The following is a 22,590-nucleotide window of genomic DNA, read 5'->3' as shown; positions in this document are numbered from 1 at the left end:
ATGCTTAATAAAAATATAGCACTTATGATCTATTATCGACCACCCTGGCCCAGGATAGATATGATGGTATAAATGCTAAGGCGCCAAACATGTCAGAGAGAGGCATCAACATAATAAGAAACCCACCGTCTTTAATAATGTGGGGGAATTTCAATTATTAACCCCATATTTCTCACTCAGGACCGAAATGCAGAAAGATTTAATCTTCTTCTTCGTCTTTTAAATGATGTTTTCATGGAGCAGCTTGTGAGGCCGGTGACGCGCACAAGGGCATGGCAAACGTCTAGAGCTTTTTAAATAATCCTGACGTGAGGGACGCGCAGGAGCCTGGTCCAGAGGTTGACTATAACAGGACGGCTTGCAAACATAGGTGACCCTAATACGATAGCATCTCAACATCCCTGTGGTGGAAGAACACCTCAACAGCCAACACTGTAGCATATTAATTTCAAAAGAGGAACTATGACAAAATGGGTTAGTAAACAAAAGTTAAAAGGGTACCGTTAACTAAAGTGAAATCCTGCAAGTTGCATGGCCCTTTTAAAGACGCATAATAGAGCCCAACTCATCTTTACCCCCAATGCGAAAACACAGTAAAAACTCAAAAGAGCCACCGTGGCTTTAACAACCATGTAAAGAAGCAGTGAGAGATAAAAGACTTCCTTTAGAAAGGGGAATCAAAGCTAGTGAGGGCAAATAGAAAGGAGCACAAACACTGCCAGCTTTAAGTGCAAGAGTGTATAGCAAAAACCAAAGAGGAGTTTTAAGAACGGCTAGTCAAAAACTCCAAAGGTAATAACAAAATGTTTTTTAAGTACATCAGAAGCAGGAGCCTGCTAAACCAGTGGGGCCCCGTGATGTCGAGATACAAACGAGCGCTTAAAGCCATAAAGTCATTGTGGAGGAATAAACTGGATTCTTCGCTTCAGTCTTCCAGCTGAGGATGTTAGGGAGCATTACCAAACCTGAGCAGCTTTTGTAGGTGGACAAATCTGAAGAACTGTCCAGATTGAAGTGTCACTAGATATTTAATGATGTACTCAACATTAACAAGTCACCACGACCAGATGGCATTCACCCAAGAGTTCTGAAAGAACTCAATGTAAGTTGCGGAACTAATAACTAGGTTATGTAACCTTGTCCTTTAAATGGGCTTTTCGGTTTTTAACCCAAAATTTTTGGGGGGGGGGGGAAAACCTTGGGGGGGGGGGGAAAGGGGATTAGCTAACTTAACGCCAATATTTAAAACAGGCTTTAGAGGTGATCGGCAATTACAGAGCTGTAAGTCTAACATTGGTACCAGCAAATAGTCGAAAAATTAGTTCAAAATAAAATGTGTCAAGACCATAGAAAAACATAAACTGTTGAGCAATATTCACATTGGGGGATTTCTGTAAAGGGAATTCGTGTCTTATCTACTAATCTATTACGGTTCTTGGGAAGGGGTCACACGAACATTTGTGGAAAGGGGGATCCAGTGGACATAGTGTACTATAGATTTGCGAAAGCCTTTGACAAGGTCCCTCACCAAGGGCTCTTATGTAAATTAAGGTGTATGGATAAAAGGGAAGGTCCTGTTCATGGATGAGAACTGGTTAAAGACAAGAACAAAAGGTAGGAATTAAGGGAAATTCTCAGAATGGAGAGGGGTAATAGTGGTGTTCCCAAGGGTCACTAGGACATGTCATATTTCAATTTATTCATAATATTCTGGAGAAAGCGCGTTAAACTGCAGGTGGCAAAGTTGCAGATGACTAAAACTACCAGTAGTTTAGACCAAAGCAGATGTGCGAGATCTTCAAAAGTTTCACAAAACCTAGTGATTGGGCCTGAAAGCAAAATGGCAAAATGAAAAAATTTAATTGCTAAATGTAAAGTAAGACACATATTCGAAAAAAAATAAACCCCATTAACATGACAATATGAGGGCTAATTAGCTACAATGAGTCAGGAAAAAGACTCTTGGGTCATCGGGGTAGTTCTCCGAAGATGTCATGCAGTGCGCAGAGAGCTCGGTCAAAAAGCAAACAGGATGAGGATCATGAGAAGGGATTAGAGAATAAGATTGAGAATATATTATTGCCCTTATAAATCCATGGTACGCCCCATCTCGAATACTGTGGTACAGAGTGGTCTCCTCACTCAAAAGAATTCTGGGGCCCTAGAAAAGTTCAGAAAAGAGCAACTAAGAATGAATTAGGGGTTAGAAGGTCCATGAGGGAAAGAATTAAGAGGCAGGCTCTTTCAGCTTTGGAAAAGAGGAGACCTAAGGGGGATATGATAGAGTATGATTAAATCTGCAGTGATGTGTGAGAAAAGTGGATAAGGAAAGTTATTTGACTTATTCCCTAACAAAGACCTAGGGTCTCCTACAGGTTTAAACAATATAAAAGGAGTTCTTCTTCACACAGCGCCACAAGTCAAACTTGTGGAACTCCTTCTGAGGAGGTTTGAAGGCTGGGATATAACAATGTTTAAAAGGAACTGGGATACATTCGATGTGTGAGCTAATTCCATAAATGGCTATTAGCCAGGAAGGATAAAGAATGGTTTCCCTAGCCTCTGTTCATCAGAGGATGGAGATGAATGGCAGGAGAGAGATCACTTGATCATTACCTGTTAGGTTCACTCCCTCTGGGGCACCTGGCATTGGCCACTGTCGGTAGACAGATACTGGGCTAGATGGACGTTTGGTCTGACTCGGTACGGCCGTTCTTATGTTCTTATGTCAGAGCACCTGTTTGTTTTCTTTCCCCCTCCCCAACCCCCAGTCACAAGCGCACAGAGCAGAATGCACTGGTACTGCTGATGCAGTGCAACGTCATTTGTAATCAGATTCTCCCTCCCTCAGAGTTCAAATCAGGGTAGCTTGTTCGCGATGCAGTGGGAGGTGTGGTCAGATGTTAGGCTGCATGTGTGTGTGCTTTCTGCAGGCTCCACTGACTCTGGCTGGACAGCCCAGCAGGTTCCAATCAAACTGCCCAATAAATCCATAGATTTGGTCTGTAGCAAAGGGCGAAGGTGCCTGCTCAGGTTTCTTATCAACAGAGAGGAGAGAGCAGCCATTGGACTATATGTTGGGTAGCTGCAGATTGACAGCTCTGTGCCAGGTGCTTTGGGGAGATCCGCGCTGCTGGGTGGGTGGCGGACGGAAAGAGATTTTCTGGAACGTGTGGAACTGGTAGAGAAGATGCCACAGTGTAATGCCCCAAATAGTGAAGGAAATAGGGGCATGAAGGTGCGGGGATCCTAGCAAGGTGGAAGGGTAGGAAATGAATGTGCTGAAAGCAAAGAAATGACTGAAATATGTTGCAGTTTTGATTTTATTAGGAATTGCTCCAGGGAATGTTACATATTGGTGGGAATATTCCAGACTGGTTTTTTTAGTAGAGTTGGGCTTTATAAAAATGAAGTAGCTCAAATTGATTAAAACAAGTTACCCAATAACGTGGTGCAAAGGTAGGAGCAATGGATCACAGGCTGAGCATAGCCCCAGTGCTCAGTGCACCTCTATGTGTGCTGCTGGGTTCCAACACTCATGAAAGTTGGGTGCTCGGAGCTGGTCACAGAGGGACCATCAGCTCACCCTTTGCTTTTCCTGGGAGTAGAATAGCAGGGGCAAAGCCCTGCTACTTGGGAGGGGGTGGTGTCAATGGAGATTGCACAATCCTGTGTTCTCCCCTGGGTGCAGGACATGGCTCGATTGGGCGGCTAGTCATGATTTTGGCAATGGAATGTTCTCCCGCACAGCTGTTTGCATCTGCACCAGATGCATCACTCACTTTCCCGGGCCAGGTGCTCCCTTTCCTTCTCTTTCTGTTCACTTATGGGACTTTCCCATTGCTTCCGGAAACCTCTTCTCCACACTTCTGCCCTACAGGACCGTCTGCTGGAAGGCAACCAAAGTTTCAACAGCCACGTCTTTTCTCATCTTCTTTCCATTTCCTTGAAGATTTGCCAGACATTCAGTAGCTTATAAGGTCCCTCTGTGCATAGACCGTGCATTGCAGGTGCTAGGGGAACACAAAGATATCAGAAATCCTTCTTGTGCCAACACTTATTTCCAGGACAGCCATGTTAACAGATTGCTTCAGTTTCATTTTTTAAAAGACACTCCCATATGCTTTTGTAGATGGGACTGCTCTTAGAGATGCTAAGACATTTTCTACCATACTTCACCCTCGAATAAGATGCCTGCACAACTACTGAGTGTGTGTGTGCAGGGGGGGAAGCAAGGGATAGGTTAATATTTGCAGGTACACTTCTGCAGCCTGTTCTTATGTTGGAGGATTTTACTTTGAGGTGTGTTCCAGAGAGGCAGAGAAGGGTCTTGTTCAAAAAAGGCAATGGGTAAATCAGTGAGATCTGTAGTGAAGATGGTGCCCCCACAGCTGGTGCAGGAATGGAGGGAAAACACCCCCTATCCTGCCAGCCCTTACAGTGTGCGTCATGCTAAAACAGAGTACTGTCCGCCCCTTAGAGAAGAGAATTTAACACCTGAAGTTTGCCACAAACAGCACTGCAAAATTAAAGGACTTCTGCAATATTTGGTCTTTTTATATAATCTTGCCCAAGGCCATGGAGCACCCAGAAGATAAGGGTCAAGATCTTGAATATAATTTGATAATCCATGAGAAGTCAGTGTATGGAGCAGAGAAGAGGTGTGATATGCACACAAGAGCTTGTGTGGCAGAGAAGATGCACTGCAGCGCAGAGCCGGTGCAAAGATGTTTCGCACCCTAGGCGAAACTTCCACCTTGAGCCCTCCCCTGTCCCCAAGCTCCTGCCCTGAGGCGCCCCCTCTGCAGCAGCTCCCCCCACTCTGTGCTGAGGCACCTCCCCCCCGCAGCAACTCCCTCCCTGCACCCTGAGGTGCCTCCCCTGCGGCAGCTCCCCACCCCCCCTGCCCTGAGGCACCCCCCAGCGCCCCAGCTCACCCCTACTCCCCTTCTACCCTGAGCATGCCATTGCCGCTTCACTTCTCCCGCCTCCTAGGCTTGCAGTGCCTACGCTGATTGGTGCTGCAAGCCTAGGAGACGGGAGAAGTAAAGTGGCGACGAGAAGTAAAGCGGTGACGGTATGCTCAGGGAAGAGGCAGAGCAGGGGTGAGCTGCTTCACTTCTCCCCCATCCCAGGCTTGCGGTGCCAATCAGCTTAGACGCCGCAAGCCTGGGAGGCGGGAGAAGTGAAGCAGCCACGGTGTGCTCGGAGAGGAGGAGGGGCAGGGGTGAGCTGGGGCAGGGAGTTCCCCTGTGTGCCGCCCCCCCTCCTTATTTGCTGCAGGAGGCCCTCCCCACGCTCCTCTGCCCCAGCTCCCTCCGCCTAAAAGCCGACGGCGACCAGGGTGGTCGAAGATACAACCGCCGTGGTCGTTGCTGAAGAAAATGCCACGCCCCAAATCCTAGTGCCCTAGGTGACCGCCTAGGTCACCGAATAGGTTGCACCAGCCCTGCTGCAGCGTTCTATGCTAGCTGAGGGTCATAGAATCACAGAATATCAGGGTCGGAAGAGACCTCAGGAGGGGATCTAGTCCAATCCCCTGCTCAGAGCAGGACCAAAACCAACAAAATCATCCCAGCCAAGACTTTGTGTCATAGGTCTCACCCCTACTCTGAACTTTAGGTTACAGATGTGGGGACCTGCATAGACACTTCTAAGCTTAATTACCAGCTTAGATCTGGTCTCGCTGTCACTATACAGAATTTCTGAGTATCTGGATCACGCCCTTTCCCCACAAAACCTTCCCCTCCCTGGGTAGCCTTGATAGACTCCTCCACCAATTCCCTGGTGAGTCCAGATCCAATTCCCTTGGATCTAAAAAAAAACAGGGAAAAAATCAATCAAGTTCTTAAAAAGAAGGCTTTTAATTAAAGAAAAGAAAGGTAAAAGAAACAAACCTCTGGGAGACAACGTACAGCTGACCTCACAGACAACAGATAGAAAACACAGGATGTTCCCCTGGGCAAAGCCTTAATACACACAAGAATACCCAGTTTGATAATTCCCCTAGTTGCACCAAGACAAGTTACTAAAGAAAATAAACATAAACCTATTTATCCCTTTCTAAAACTTACTACTCTGATAAGAGGCTGGTTCCTTGATCTTTTTCGCTCCAGCTGAACCTGACTAAACAAAGGAAACTTCCCTCCTTCCTTTTGAAACATCTTGTTCCCCCATTGGTTCCTCTGGTCAGGTGTCAGCTAGGCTGGGTGAACTTCTTAACCCTTTACAGGTAAAAGAGGCATTAACCCTTAACTATCTGTTTATGACACTCCTTCCTAGTCATCTGTCCAAATTTCCACTTCTTCTAAGCCTCCTTTTTGAGTTTAAGCTCACCAAAGATTTCACTATAAAGCCAAGCTGGTTGCCTGCCATATTTGGTCCCTCGGCACTGACGGTTTCATGACCAGGCAGATCACATTGCTGCAGTCCTGCTGAGGGGTGACAAAGCTGTAAGTAACTGAGTCCAGATTTTTGTCTGCCTGCAGGGAACAGCATCTCCTAGCCAAGGGGAGATGATAAAGAACATTACTTTTGGATTCTGCTATGTGAGAGCTTACTGTCAACGAGGAATCCAAGAGTGCTCAAAGACTATGGCCTGAACTGACAAATGTGGGGAATTAACTTAAATGTAGGAGTTGATCAGAGGATGTTCAGAGCTTCTTGAAAACTCATAATGAAATCCCATCACAACCTGGGAACCTTATCCCAGACTTCTGCTCTACTCGACTCTGTGCCCAGAATGTGATTTTATTTTCTACTGTATGACTATTGGATATCCCCATTTTACGGCCACTCCAGCCTGGCCTGACGCTCTGAGGTTCACGGGAATTGGCAGAGACGTTATTCACTTGGCCCTTCCCTAGTCAAGACAGTTCCAGGATTTCTTGCACGTGTGGATTCTCTCATGTTTAGGAAGGTGTGAGCTATATGGGAATTTCCCCCCACATTTCATGCATTCATAGGGTCTCTCTCCTGAATGCATTCTTTGATGTTCAGTGATGTCTGAGCTCTGACTGGAGCTTTTCCCACAATCACAGCATTTGAAAAGCTTCTCTCCTGTGTGTATCCTCTGATGCCTATTAAACGTTGAGCTGTCATGGTAGCTTTTTCTGCACTCAGGGCATTTATAAGGTTTCTCTCCTGTCTGTTTTTTCTTATGTGTGGTAAGGGTTGAACTGTATCAGAAGCTTTCTCTACAGATCAGGTATTTATAGGGCTTTTCTCCCATGTGGATTCTCTTGAGTATAACAAGTTCAGAGTGCTGAACAAATCTTATCATGCACTTGAGGCATTTATAGGTTTCTCTCCTGTGTGTTTTCTCTCATGTGTAATAAGAGTTGAACTCCATTGGAAGTTTTTTCCACATATCAGGCATTTATGGGGTTTTTCTCCTGTGCGGACTCTCTCATGTAGATTAAAGTGTGATTTATCACTGACAGGTCAGGGATTTATGCAGCTTTTCTCCCATGTAGATTCTGTGGGGCATAACAAGCTGTGAGTTCCAAACAAAGCTCACCCTATATTTGGGGCACTTGTAGGACTTCTGTCCTGTGTGGATTCTCTGATGGATAATGAGGGTAGTGCTGTGAGAGAAGCGTTTCCCACACTCAGGGCATCTAGAGGGTCTCTCGCCCGTGTTTCTTCTCTGATGAGAAATAGGTGGGAGCACCAACTGAAGTTTTTTCCATACTCAGCAGGGCATCAGGAAGTTTTTCCTAATGTCCAACCTAAACCTCCCTTCCTATGATTTATATTACTGGATTAGTTCAAAAATTGAGAATGCTTTTTTCTAAACATGATAAAAGGGTCATTTCCGGCTGGCCTTTTCCAGCCATTCAACTCAGTGTGGGTTTTTTTGTTTGTTTGTTTATCTTTGTTTTTAATCACAGTTTCTAAAGCAAATTCACAATGGACGGAGACTTTCTACCCCAAAGATGAACTTAGGCACTGGCAGATTGGATCAGACCCAAGGTCTATCTAGTAACTTTCAGCAGTTTATGTTTTCCCCAGAAATTGAAATTAGGGGGTGTACTCAAAAGTGTAGGGGGAGTGGGGAGGACCGATGAGGGGTGAGACTGTGAGGGTGAAGGTGGGCTGTTTGGCACCATAGTAAAAACTGAAAAATGTTTCATGACCATTTTATTAGATTTAATTCATGTTTTAAAATCATCTCACACATTAAAGTTGGCTACTTAAGCCTTCTGTGAAGCACTATAGCTACATCCTTCTTGGTTTCTTCTTGTAGTTTTGCACAAATCTGTTAATGAACTTCTCAAATGCAGTGCATTCATTTTTGCTGGTTTCTAATGTATCCGGTACTTCCAGTCCTTCATGATATGCTCATGATCAGGCAGAAGACATCTTCTTTCAGAACACAAAATTCTATTCAATGAGAAAAAAGAACACTCAATTGTAGCTGTTGTGACTGGCAATAGCAAGAGATGAATCCCTACTTCCTTCAACCCAGAAAACAAAGCACAAAAATTGGGGTGATGGTATAGAAGAAGAAGAAGATTTGTTCTTCACCCTCCTCCTGCTCCCCATCCCTGATGCTGCAGGCAGGGAGAGAGGAGGAACTTCCGGGGGTCACAGAGATGAGGGGCTGGGGACTGGTTAGGGAGTCCTCCAAGGTCACAAAGAATGAAATGATGGTAGTTAGAGAAGTCCGTCTTTTCATTCTTATTTTCCCACCCCCAGCCCATTTATCAGTGACACAGTGTGAGCCTGGATGCTCAAAGTCATCCTGGTCCATAGAGAACAGTGACAAACAGGCTACAAAATCCTTGGGACAATGAGATTGGCTTCTCTGCCTCCATTATTCCCTGCTCTATATGGTTTGACAGTCCAGAGATTCCACAGAGAGTGCAGGGTACAAAGTCTGTAGGAAGACAGGAGTCCTCCAGAGTCAGAAACTAGGACATCTGAGGCTATAGAGGCTGATTTCAGGGACCACAGTGGGATATTCCCTCCTTCCCCTGTGTTTCAGGAACATAGTCTGAGCTGAGATCCCCCCAACCCAGAGCCAGGGATGGATTCTCTCCCCAGGGACAGAGCCCAGAGGGAAAGCGAAGATCGGGGCCTCATTACCAGCATCAAAAAATGTCACTTGCCTCTGTTCACAGTCCAGACAAACCTGGATCCTGCTGGGGACCCTGCTCAGGGACGGGGGGGTCACAGGGGAGGTGAGAGCCTGATACCAACCCCAACACCACTCCACAGCCTAGATCCCCTCCTTAGGGTTAAGGTTGATCCATCCCTTCCTCCTCACAAACTCTCTGGTTACACCCACAGCCCAATGTCCCCCATCCTGCACTTCCACCACCACCTCCCAGGAACGTCTCCCCAAAGTGAATCCCTCACAGCCCAACACACAGGACTCAGAGTCAAATCTCTCAGGCTTGCCAGGCAGGTCCTGGCATGTGTGCCCCCACCTCACACTTTTCCAATCCTCAGACAGGATGAGCTGGGGATGAGCCGTGTCTGGATCCAGTGTCATATTCACTGGGGATAGAGAGAATCAGAGCATTAGGGGAAGAGCTCAGCCCTGGGGGAAGCTGGGACCATTTCTCACACTCCCCAGCAGCAACTCTGTTCTGGCTGGGACAGGCCTGGATCCCAGGGAGCTGCCTCTGTCCTGGGCACCTGAGGCTGAGCAGAGATGTCGCTGCAGGTCCAGGACACACTGAATTAGTTTCTCATTTGTTTGCAGAGGCTTCATTTGAGCCTGACTGGGAACATTCCATTCCCAGCTTCAGAGACACAGCAGAAAAAGTTTTAGTGATGAGTGAGCAGAGGAGGCAGGTACCAGCTTTAAACCCTTGAGTCAAGCTCTCTCCTATAAATGCAGCCTCCACACTCCCAGCTCAGAGAACAGAGAGGAAGGTGCAGCACTGGGGAATACCCATTTAAGACTAGAGAGTAAGAGGTGGCATTTGATGGGGTAGCTCCATTCCCAGTGCAGAGAGAAGGGAAGGGGGCCAGTACGAGAGGCAGAGCATCTCCCCAATCTGGGAAGCAGTGAGCAGCTTGATTGAGAGAGCCTAGCCCTGCCCAGAGGAAAGGCAGGATGTTGGAGAAGAGCGATGGGGAGACTCCCTGCACTGAGGTAAAGCAAAGAGATGCGTCAGCTCTCAGGGCAGAGAGCTCTGTTCAGGTGCTGTTCAGTGAGTGTTTCTGCTCATCAGTGTGGGCATGACCTCAGCACCAAGGTTGGTGTCAGGAGTGTCTGTGTGACTCAGTGTACTCAATGATTATTTGCCTCTGTCTTCACGAACAAGGTCAGCTCCCAGACTTCTGCACTGGGCAGCACAGCATTGGGAGAAGGTGACCAGTCGTCCGTGAAGAAAGAAGTAGTTCAGGACTATTTAGAAAAGCTGGACGAGCACAAGTCCATGGGGCTGCATGCGCTGCATCTGAGGGTGTTAAAGGAGTTGGCGGATGTGATTGCAGAGCCATTGGCCATTATCTTTGAAAAATCATGGCGATCGGAGGAGGTCCCGGATAACTGGAAAAAGGCTACTGTAGTGCCCATCTTTAAAAAAGGGAAGAAAGAGGATTGGGGGAACTACAGGCCAGTCAGCCTCACCTCAGTCCCTGGAAAGATAATGGAGCAGTCCTGCAAGGAATCAATTCTGAAGCCTTGAGGGAGGAAAGTGATCAGGAACATCCACCATGAGTTTCACCAAGGGCAGTCATGCCTAACTTAACCTAATTGCCTTTATGAGGAGATATATGGCTCTGTGGATAGAGGAAAGAGATTGTGTTATTCCTTCGACTTTGGAAAATTCTTTGATACTGGTCCCCACAGTATTCTTCCAAGCAAGTAAAAGAGTATGGCTGTTATGAATGGACTATAAGGTAGTGTGAGTGGGGCAAGGCAGATGGCTACAGTAAGAGTACTGAGAAACAGGTATTTAGCCCCAGCTAAACAAATCCCTAGTTACTGTGGTAACAAATGACAGTTGCTCCAGGTTAATCAAAGGCACCTTGGAGCCAATTAATCTTTCTAAAGGCGCATAGAGAGAGTACTTTAATTTAGAACACTGCCAGCCATGCACGGGCAGGCTAATCAGGGCACTGGCTTTAAAGGAGCTCACTCCAGTCAGGAGCGGAGAGCCAGAGGAAGAAGCGGGTGTGGAGAGCTGGTAGCAAGTAGCGGAGCTTGAGATGTGAGAGCGCTGTTACTGTTTGGAGATTGAGGAGGGACAAGCTTATCAGACACAGGAGAAGTCGTGATTGGTGACACAAGAGGGTGTTTGGAGGAGGCACATGGGAAGTAGCCAGGAATGTCAGCTGTCATTTTCAGCTGTTTACAGGACGCGACTTAGACCAGCTGCGATCCAACAGGGACCTGGGGCGGAACCCGGAGTAGAGGCGGGCCGGGTTCCCCTCAACTCTCCAAATCCTGACATACACGGAGGAGCTGACTCCCAGACTGTGGCTTCCACAACGAAGGGAAATCACTGAGGTGAACAATCGCCAATACGCAGGAGCCTCATCTAATGGGTGAGTGATGGTTACTTTGTCTCACAGCGTCTAGACCTGGCTAGATCGTCCGGGTTCAATGTGTACTTATCAACCGTCCATGTCTTATCTGGCTAGCCCGTTCAAGTGAGTGCCCAAGGGCTAAGGTCCTGGGGCGCAGTTTTTGTTTCAAATCATTTCAATTAATGATCTGGAGGATGGCACCCGTGGACTGCACTCTCAGCAAGTTTTCAGATGACACTAACTTGGAGGAGTGGTAGATTACACTGAGGAGTGGTAGGAAATAGATACAGAGAGACCTAGACAAATTAGACGGATTGGGCCAAAGACAACCTGATGAGGCTTCAACAGGGACCAGTTTGGACGCTGGCTCTGCACATTAAGGAAGACAGAGTCCCATTCACTGTTCAGCGACAGGAGACCGAATGGCTAGGCAGAAGCTACAGTTCTGCCAGAAGAAAAGAACCCTAGGGTTCATGTCGGATTGAGAAGCTGGATATTGAGTCAAAGTGTCGCTCCTCTTCGTGCGGGAAGCTGAGTGGCAATTTTTGAGCTGGTATAGTAGGAGTATTGCCAGAAGATTGAGGGACGTGATCATTCCCCTCTATTCGACATTGGTGAGGCCTCATCTGGATACTGTGTCCAGTTTTGGTCCCCACACTACAAGAAGGATGTGGAAAAATTGGAAAGAGTCCAGCAGAGGGCAACAAAAATGATTAGGGGGCTGAAGCACATGACTTTGGACGAGAGGCTGAGGGAACTGGGATTGTTTAGTCTGCAGAAGAGAAGAATAAGGAGGGATTTGATAGCTGCTTTCAACTACCTGAAAGGGGATTCCAAAGAGGATGGATCTAGACTGTTCTCAGTGGTGGCAGATGACAGAACAAGGAGTAATGGTCTCAAGTTGCAGTGGAGGAGGTTTAGGTCTGATATTAGGAAAAACTTTTTCACTCAGACAGTGGTGAAGCACTGGAATGGGTTCCCTAGGAAGGTAGTGGAATCTTCTTTCTTAAGAGATTTTTAAGGAGAGGCTTGACAAAGCCCTGGCTGGGATGATTTAGTTGGGGATTGGTCCTGCTTTGAGCAGGGGATTAGACTAGATACCTCCTGAGGTCCCTTCCAACCCTGATAGTCTATGATTCTATGACTCCAGCGTGGGATCTCCTCACTGTTCAATGTGTGTATTTTTAGGGCTGTGTGTGTCATGGGCACTGTCAGTTCGGTTGGTAACTTTAGCTACAATCTCATGAAGCTGTTTTCTGTGGAATTTTCTCAGAATTTAAAGCTAATCTCCACCTGCAATCTCACCGAGTGCTCCTAGGGGTTCCCCTCTTCTTGTCTCCAGTTCAGACGGTAGAGAGTCTGGAGGGAGAAAGGAGAAAAGGGAGGTGATATTTCAGGCTTTCTTATTTATAACAGCATCCCCATGCTGAACTGATAGAGCTGTCCTTTCAGCATGGCAGAGAAACAGACAGAGAGGCCCAGAGACACACTCAGGTATTTAATATAAAGTTGTCTGCAAACCTTCTATTTCCTCTCTCTTTCAGGCATCTCCGAGCAATCAAACCAACACCCATGAAGCCTTGCAAACATCCCAGAACACACAATCTATCAGTGCAATTTACTTGTCCCTCATCATCCCCTCCTACCCTTCAGACCTCGGTTGGTTTCTCTCATTCACTCACTGCCTTTTGTCATAACCTAGACCCAGATCATGCAAAGACTTTGGCAGAAAAATAACTTGACCCACTTTGGTTCCTTTGACACCAAGGGGATGTTCAGAGTTTGTGAAATCCTGGCTCTAATTGTGAGCTGTTGGGGCTGTTCACTCAGTGCCTCTACAGAGAGCAGCACGATGGGGCCTCGTCCTCCATAGGCAGAAATAGGAATAACAATAACATCATTTTATCCATGTGGAAATGGAAGCAGGGGGAAGGTTGGCTCCATGGGCCAGATTCACCCTGTCCTGGCTAGCAGAGAGAGGGGCGGCAGGTAGTGACTGCAGGGGCCAGTGCAGACCTTGGCACAGGCTAAGGATGTTCTGACCCCAGCCAGAGTTACATCCCTATGACAATGGCCCCTGTGTGTCTTGGCCAGTGCGCAGAGTGTCAGAGGCCCAGATTTACACTGCTCACATCCCGATATCCTCATCCACCCCCTCCCTCTTCCACCCGCCGTCCATTCCCAGCCCTCTCCAGAACACACCTTGGGCCTGCAGCTGCTGGGGAGGAGGCACAAGAGGTGCCTGCGCTGGAGGGATTCCTCACTGTGGGGGAGGGGCTGTCTTCTTCCGTACAGCCCATGTGCCCAGACAAGCTGCCATGTGGGACCAGAGCACAGTGGTGGGCTGGGTCCATACTGAGCAAATGGTCTTTAATTTGGGGGTCTAGATTTTGGGTGCTGACCTTTAAGCCTCAAGGCCTGGTTCTCAGAGGGGTTGGGCACCCACAGCTCGCATTGACTCCAGCTGCAGCTGTGGATGCTACACAGCTCTGGAGCACCTGCCCTGCAGCTCTCTAGTTGGGAGAGAGCAAGTGAGGTGCCCCAAATTAGGCTATTTTGCTAAATTTGGGCCTTAAGGTTGTTACTCATGGAAAGTCATGAATTAATGTGAGACTCCATGACACCTGCACCTTTGCTCCATCTGCTCCATTTGTCTCTCCCCACTGTTGATCATGTTAAGGATTGAGACTTGGTACACAGGTCGTTTCTCATGCATAAGTTTTGACAGATGCAGATTGTGCATTTGTACTGACTGACTTGGCTTTGGCTTCACATAAAGAAATGTTTCCTTAAATGACTTTGTTATATTAAGTGATGTGTTCATAAGTTGCTATGTGGGACAAAGAGATGTTTTGGCCCCACAATGTGCCTAAAGACAACAGACATCCAAAATGTACTGCCCTGGAGCAGTTAGCAAAGTCTGAAAACCCCTAAGCCTCTCTCTGACCTATGCATAATCAGTGGTAATAAACCAATCAGGAAAGAGAACAATAACATGAAAGGAGCTTGGACAGCAAAAGCCCTGCCAATTGAAAAGTCCATGCATGTGTATTGTATGAATTGTATAAGATACTTAATATGCACAGCACTCAAACGTGATTGGAAGAGAACTAACATTTATGTAATTTGGATGTGTATAATATGTCAGACATTGTAAGGGATAGTCAGAGCTTTATAGGAGAAATACATCGTGACCCACCTATCCCCCAGGAGATGGTAACTAGCTAGTTCTTCATTTTGTAATTTTGTCAATTCTTACTTTAACAGTCATTGTAATTGCAAGACATGCTTTGGTTAAAATAAAAGTTCAAATTATTTAGCGTGAGTGTCTTGTGTGGCATTGTCACCCAACAATTAAATCAATGGATAATATAATTATGAAGCAACTGGCCAGAACCCATCTCCTCGCACAGTCTCAAGGCTCATCCCAGTTTTCCCTCCTAGATCCCTTCTCGGTACCTTTGAACTTCCTCAGAGTCTCTGTTAGAGCAACAGGTTTCTGGGAGAAATCACTGAGTCTCTTTTGCAGCTCAGGAGAAATCGACACTGGCTGCTGGAACGTCCACTTCTCACATATAGAGAGAAACAATTTCACACAGTTGTATTTTGTTTAGTGACTCATTATAAGTTCTTGCTAATGAGTTGCTGCCTGGCCTGAACAGTGCCAGAACCACAGCAGAAGTTGGGGCGAGGGGACCACAAGGCCCCACCCCCTTGATGACTCCTGCGCCTCCTCTTCCCCCCAGAGGCCCTTCCCCTGGCTAGGCCAGATATCAGAGCTGGGCCATGGTAAAAACTGTCCAGGGAACCTAGGACACTGTGAGGCACACTAGACTCTCCACGCACCACTGCCCACCCTGCAGACACCACTCCCACAGTTCCTGGCCAATGGGAGCTATGGAGTCTGTGCTTGGGGTGGGGGCAGTGCGTGGAGACACCCCCCTCAGGGCTGCAGGGATGTGCAGTGCCGCCAGCTGCTTCCGGGAGCAGTGCGCAGAGGAAACCTGCCTGAGCACTGCTGCACTGCAGGTGGCGGCGATGGCGTCTGGGGGCCCTGAGCCCTTTTACATCGCCCCGGGCCCTTATCAATTGCCCCCTTTTCCCCTGCCTCCCCCCCCAGTGACTCTGCAGGTTAATAACAACAAGCGCCTACCACAGGGATCAGCAACCTTTGGCACACAGCCCATCAGGGAAAGCCACTGGTAGGCCCAATTTGTTTACCTGCAGCATCCACAGGTTCGGCTGATTGCAGCTCCCACTGGCTGTGGTTCGCAACGCCTGCTCACTTTTTAACATGGGCATTGTTTGGGGGCAAGGAGCCATGTGATCCCCCAAACTGAATCCTGCTTGTGGCACTTTCCCCAGTTAATGCTGAGTGACTTTCCCCCTTTTTAGTAAAAGTTTCTTCCCTACACTGTGCTTGTGAGAGGGGAAGTATTGCCTCTTAGAGGCATCCAGTGGGTGGTGTGTAATTGTTCCAAGTTACTGGGTGGAAGTCGAGCTGGTTCTGGGTTGTATTGTTGTGTTATTCAAAAGGAACCTTAGAAACTGAACCCAGCCCTTGCTGCTATGGATTGCAAGTGGCAGAAGGATTACACACACAACAAAACTGTTCAGACTGACAGTGGTTATTTTTACTGCAAACAAGTCTAATCCCAATGGTATTTGGCATGGACTTGTGCTGTCTGGATCCCTTTTGTGTGTGGACTCAAGGTGTCCAGGGTCCACACAGGACTTAGCACAGTGACCTCCTCTAGTGCAGACCAGCATCTGATTTTAACCCCTCATGGAGCAATACAGGAATTCAGAATCCCAGTGAGAAACCTCCTCTCCCTGCTGGGCCTGGGACCTTTATCAAGGTGTCTCCATCCTAAGAGCTGCATTTCATCACTGCTCAGTGCTGCTGTGGGGGCAGCATGACCTAGTGGTTAGGGCACTGGTCTGGACCTTGGGAGACTTGGGTGCTATTCCCATCTTTGCCACTGATCTGCTGAGTGACCCTGGGCAAGTCTGCGCCTCTGTTTTCCCTTCCACCCTTTTTCTTGTTTACTAAGACTGTAACCTGCCCAGGGCAGGGATTGTCCCCCGCTGTGTTTTGTGCGGGGCCTAGTACAATCACGGTCAGATCTCATTTCGGGTCTCTTGGGGCTACCGAGATGGAAATAGTAACAACAAACACTGTGGTGCAAATCAGTAACAATAACAGCTTGTAGCTTCCTAGCCTCCACTCTGAAGGTGACACTATCACATAGACTGGTCTGCAACTCATGTGCTTTATACCTCTATACCCTATATGGGTCATTTAGCTACTTCTGTTCTGTAGAAAGTTCTCTTATGTCACCAGTGGGAGCTGGGTTTGAAGAGGATTCAGCTTCTCAGACAAAACTTCTCTCACATCAGACATCTTTAAATTCCTCGGGGGTGGGGGGTGCCTTTCTTGCCACACTGCCATATCATTTACTTTTTAAAGCACCTGTCGTACAATGAAGGCTTTACAGAGCTGAGTAATGCAGTTACACTGGGTTCCCTGCAACCATGGGCCCTCTTGCTCAATGGACCCCAAGTGGGAAATGATTCGGAAAAGAATTCAGCCTCTCAGAGAAAGGTTTCCCACATCAGATATCTTTCAAGTCTTCATGCTGCATAATTTACTTTTTTATAGCCAGCTTCATGCAATGGTGGCTTTACAGAGCTCAGTGATGCAGTTACACCAATACCTGTGACAGGCAACTTGCTATGGAGTTAATCTGTAATTAAAATCCAAAGTTATTACTCTGATTAATAATGTATTAAGTTATCCAAAATCTGAAGTCATTCAACTTAACAGCAATTCCTTACCTTGTACTCCAGGCAGCCTCCTCTGTGGGAACCACAGTATGAGCCCTGTGAGTCCCTGACAGACTCGAGGTTTTTTGCCACCCCAAGAACGGCAGGCAGGCTGCCTTCAGTGGCATGCCTGCGGGAGGTCCCCGGTCCCGCAGCTTCAGCGTGCCCGCCGCCGAATTGCCGCTGAATCCGCGGGACCGGCGGACCTCCCGCAGGCATGCTGCTGAAGGCTGCCTGACTGCCGCTCTCGCAGGGACCACCAGGCGGCCCCCTGCGGCTTGCCGCCCCAGGCATGCGCTTAAGCGCTGGTGCCTGGAGCCGCCGCTGCTGACAGATTGCAAACTAAACAAATAGAAGTTTGATCCTCTTCACAGAACAGTTTCAGAGGCTTCCAGTGTTCCTCACACCCCCTCTCCTCTCCTGCTCCATCCAGTGCCTCTAAACTCAGCTGTTTGGCTGTTTCAACTTCTATCATTAGTTACCTATTTGGTCAGATGTTGCCTGCTTCCACAGTCTCTCCTTAGTTGGGGTAGGAGGCGTCTGTATCAGATCCCTCCCAGCACCGACTGGTGCAGGCTTGGCTGAGATTGTGCCCACACTGCAGAGTGACAGGTTCCATGAAATACTCCACACAGCCTGGACAAGTAGCTTCATGCTGGAGACTTGCCACAGGGTTCTGGACAGTGAAACAGAGTAGGATTCACTTGAATTCACCCAATGTGCATGTGACGAGGGAGGCCGGGGCTCAACCCTCCCTGTGGAGGAGGGGAGCCACACCGGCCTCGTCCTGGTCTCTCCGTGTCTCGTCCCTCAGGTCCACGGTCCACTGTCCGGACGCTCGGTCTCTGTGGAGCGGACTGGGACACAGCGAAGCAGTGGGGGGCCCGCCTTGGATACAGGCGGGCACCAAACACAGTTCCCTAGGCTCCGGCCCTTTGGGGCAGGGCAGAGCAGCAACCAGTCAGGGGGCTCTGGCCCTTTGGGGCAGGGCAGAGCAGAGACAAAGTTAATCGGGGCCCAGCCTTGGATCGGGCGTGGCACCAAACACAGTTCCCTAGGTTCCGGCCCTTTGGGGCAGGGCAGAGCCACAAACAGTCAGAGGGCTCTGGCCCTTTGGGGCAGGGTGGAGCAGCAAATAGTTAGGGGCTCTGGCCCTTTGGGGCAGGGTGGAGCAGCAAATAGTTAGGAGCTCTAGCCCCTTTGGGCAGGGCAGAGCAACAAACACACGGTAGCTGTGGGGGCGAAGGGGGATACTGCCACCCGGCTACGGGTGGCAGGGGGAACACAGACTCACCCACTCCTCTGCGTTCCAGCCCGGGGCCCTAGTAGCGGCTGTCGCCGCTAGTGGCAGTCAGTGGGGATCCAGCCTGAAACACACTGACAGAGTGATCGGGGGGGATCCTAACCGAAACACACTGACAGCGCGGTCAGTGGGGGTCCTGACCGACACACATGGTCATCGGCTCGGGGTCTTCTGTGGCTTGACTGTGGTCAGCCGCCCCCGGGCTACTTTCCATCCCCCCTTCGCTTCCTACCTGGTCCGCCGGGTCGTCGACCGTCATGGGCTCCTCCCAGTCCGGGCTAGGTAGATCCGGGGTTACTCCTGGGTAGCTGGGCCAGGTCCGGTCCGAAAGTTCCTCCAAGCCGTAGTTCCTCCAAGCTGCGGGAACTCCAGCGGTGGGAGTTCCTGCAGCTCAGCGTCGTGGTTGCTGCAGGTCGGTTCCGGCAAGGCCTGGTCCCTGTCTCAGAGCTCGGCAGCCTCCCAGCAACGAGGGTCGTCCGGCACGTCTGCTCTCGCCGGCTGCTGAGCTCCAACTGAAGGCCGGCGCCCGGCTTTTATACTTCCGGGTCGCCGCCTGAGCCTTTGAGGGGCGGGGCTTCCACCCGAAAGTTCCGCCCTGGGGGAAGATGGACGGGGCTCAACCCTCCCTGTGGAGGAGGGGAGCCACACCGCCTTGCTACAGTGCAATACAGCTGGGTGTTTCCTTTCTGGCACTGACTCTGCTGTTTGCTCAGGGTCAGGCACGAAAGAATGACACTGGAGCATATACATGGAGAGAGAGCAGCTCAGGATTGAAAGCTAGCTAATAATCACAGATTTCAGAGGTTCAAGGGACAATTGTACAGCCATTTAGCCTGGGTAGTACACAAACACTGAGTCAAACATGGCCCTGAGCAAAAAAATCAGAGTTTGTGTAAAGGGTCGTAGTGTTACAATCTACCTCTCTCAAAGGGCTATTTTTAATTTTGGGAACATGCAAACTGAGTACAGCAGAAAATTCAGCAGGTGCTCAAACTATGTTTGAAAAGAAAGTACAAATGCTTGTTTGGAGGAAAGGGGGAGTTTGTCGCTATTCATCTTTATACAGTGCAAGCTCTTTGGGACAGGGTCTTCAATACATGTAAGCTGCCTAGCAGATTTGTGTATTGTGTATTTTCTTGGGATGGTGAGCTGGGTCCACTGTCATCTTCTTGGCCTGCCACACACAGAGCCCCCATCTTGGGAGAGGTGAATGAGGCCTCTAGAGCAATAGTTCTTAGAGAGAACACCCATTGACATGCATGGGGTAGTTCCCTCCTCTCAGAGCTATTAGCTCAGGCTCTGTGCAGACTCAGGCACATGACACTGTATCTGTTATGCTTGGGTCACATTTTCAAACTTTTCAATCACAAGGGCTATCAAGTTATGTTTTGATTGTTGATATTTTATGATGAAACCAGAGGTCTGTTCTAATCAGGCAACTCCAGATATTGGTCCCTAGGGAACAGTCCACAATACCTGTGCTTAAACCCACACCTGTGTGTATGTGCCATGCGGCTGAGCAAGGGCTGCTGTGTTCACAATGAATGTGAACACCTGGCTGGCAGTGCCTGGGCTGTCAGGGGTTTGGTGTGCACAGCTCGTTCCTTCCACTCCCAGCCGGGCAGCAGCTTGGACACATCTTGCTGTGAGGAAAATGCCTCACACAGAGCTCTAGTGCCCACATCTCCTTAATGAACAGTGCAGTGTTGACAGGCTGTGACAGCATCAGTGGCCAGGGCTCCCTGCATCTTCCCAGAGGAAGGAGCCTGCAGGGGAGAGATTTAGGTGGAGCCAGTGATCAAGGGAGAAGCTCCAGAAAAGTGGGAGATTCTGTGGCTCTGAGATACTCAGTCTGAAAAAGGAAGAGTTGAATTAACACAGATCCACAGTGCTTCCTTCCTACCTTGTATTTCTTCAGCCTCCTCCATGAGAAGCACCGATTGAGATTTGTTCCCAGGGGATCTCTCAGAAACCTCACATGTGGCTTCCCTGTCCTCCTCACAGAACAGATCCAGGGCTCTGCTGGTTTGAAATCCATCTTTTTAATTTTTCCCACTATATTTGCTAGCTGATAGTTATTCTGGAGAGCCCCTTTCCGGATCTGGGCTCTGCAGCTGGGGCAGCACACAGGGTCGTAATCCCCCTCTGCCTATGTCTCACAGTACTGAGTGAGGCAGCCTTGGCAGAAGTTGTGCCCACACTGTAGGGTCACTGGGTCTGTCAGATATTGCAGACAGATGGGCATTTAGTTTCCTCTTGGATTTCCTGTACAGGAATCACTGAGGCCATGGCTGCTAGGATCTCTGGTCTTCTCTTCTCTCTGCATCAGAAATGGTTTTGCTGACAATGGGAGGTGCCTGTCCCACCTCATAGCAGCTGCACTGGTGCAGAATGAATTGAAGAGAAAGGAGAGGCTGGGAGGTGGAGCAGGAGAAAGATGAGAAAACAAGGACACAGGAATTACATAGGCAGGGAACAGGAGCAGGGGGGTGTAAAGAAGCAGAAAGTGAATGAAAAGCAAAGGAGGGAAAGGAAACAAACAAACGAACAGAAAAGTTTAAACTCTGAGTCTGTCTACACAGTCCAGGCAGTGGTCGGGGTGGATTGTACTCCAGCGCCTGGCCCATCCCACCCTCTTGCTGCCACAGGAATGTGCTCACTCCAGCAGAGTCAGCATGTGCACATCTACCTGAACTGGGAATCACACCTCCCAGGTGCTGTGTAGATGTGTCCTCAGTCAAACTAGGATTTTCTTAATTCACAGTGGAGACATCCACAGCCACACACAGACTTGCACTGACACAATAGGTGGGAACTAAACCCCACTGAGTGATATCAGTGACAGTCGTGTGCAGAGGAGCCTTGGCTGGGCTGTGTCTTGTGGAACATCCAGACACCTGCCTGCGACCAGCCAGGCTACAGGGGCTCCCTGGGTTAAGGCCAGAGGCAGCTGGTCTGTGCTAATGACACAGCAGGAAAACAGCAGCAACTAATAGAGAGCAACCCTTGAGCTGAAGGGTGAGATTACGACTTTATGACTTTGCCGTCTAAAGGATTGTCACGGAGTCCCTGGGCAATGCTCTGGAACTGCTCCCCACCAAGCCAGGCAGGACTTTGGGGAGCCTCCTCTCCCTTGGAGCAGCCTGTCTCCAGGGCAAGAAGCTCACACGGCTTCACCTCCTAGGTCTCTCCTTGGAGCATTCAGCATGTGCCCCTCCATGCACTTCCCACGGCAAGTCCGCCCAGGCGGGGTCCTGGGGAAGCCACAGGTTCCTGCAACCCTACTTCACAGTCTGACGTGACTCTCAGCCAGCCAGTAAAATAGAGGTTTATTTGATGACAGGAACACAGTCTAAAACAGAGTTTGCAGGTACAGAGAACCGGACCCCTCTGCTGGGTCCATTTTGGGGGGCAGTGAGCCAGACACACAGTCCTTCCCTCTACAGCTCCACACAGCAACTAATTACTACTGTAGTCTGCAGCTCCTTTTATATGGCCTTCCTGGCCCCTGACTGGCCAGTCTAGCAGCCCCTGTGATTGGTTGCTTCCTCCCATCTATGCTTGGCTGCTTGGAGGACCTCTCCACTGCTCCTTTCCTGGGATGGGTGTGGCAGAACCCTGGGGGCCTAGTACACCCACTACATGGAGTCAGGTAATTCTTTGGTGCAAATGTTCCTGTTTACAAACAATGTCCATACATTCCTGTGTCCTGAAAATATTAGAAACAGCCGCCGCCTTACTCAGAAATAGGGTTGCCAATTTTCCTGACCAGATGGACTGGACACCATATGTGGCAATGGCATCTGGTCTAGAAATTTGGCAACCCTACCCAGAAATCCAAGTCTACCTTTCCAGGGAATTCTGTGCCTGAAGCAAGCTCTGTCTTTCCATGATCCCACTCATGACTGCTTCTCTTGGCCTTCTTTATAATATAGAGATATACACCTATCTCATAAAACTGGAAGGAACCT

At 48.8% G+C, this 22,590-nt stretch overlaps 1 protein-coding gene and 1 pseudogene across 1 annotated transcript in view; one reads left to right on the top strand and one right to left on the bottom strand.

The window, feature by feature from the left end:
• Window positions 1–22,590, top strand: part of LOC142046878 (uncharacterized) — a 783,739-nt gene that overhangs the window by 516,163 nt on the left and 244,986 nt on the right. The window lies entirely within an intron of this gene.
• Window positions 6,797–9,499, bottom strand: LOC142046859 (uncharacterized; annotated as a pseudogene).

This window comes from Chelonoidis abingdonii, chromosome 5 (assembly GCF_003597395.2).
Source record: "Chelonoidis abingdonii isolate Lonesome George chromosome 5, CheloAbing_2.0, whole genome shotgun sequence".
NCBI classification, from domain to species: Eukaryota; Metazoa; Chordata; order Testudines; family Testudinidae; genus Chelonoidis; species Chelonoidis abingdonii.
The sequence above is the reverse complement of the archived record's forward strand: the minus strand, read 5'-3'. Positions and strand labels throughout refer to the sequence as shown.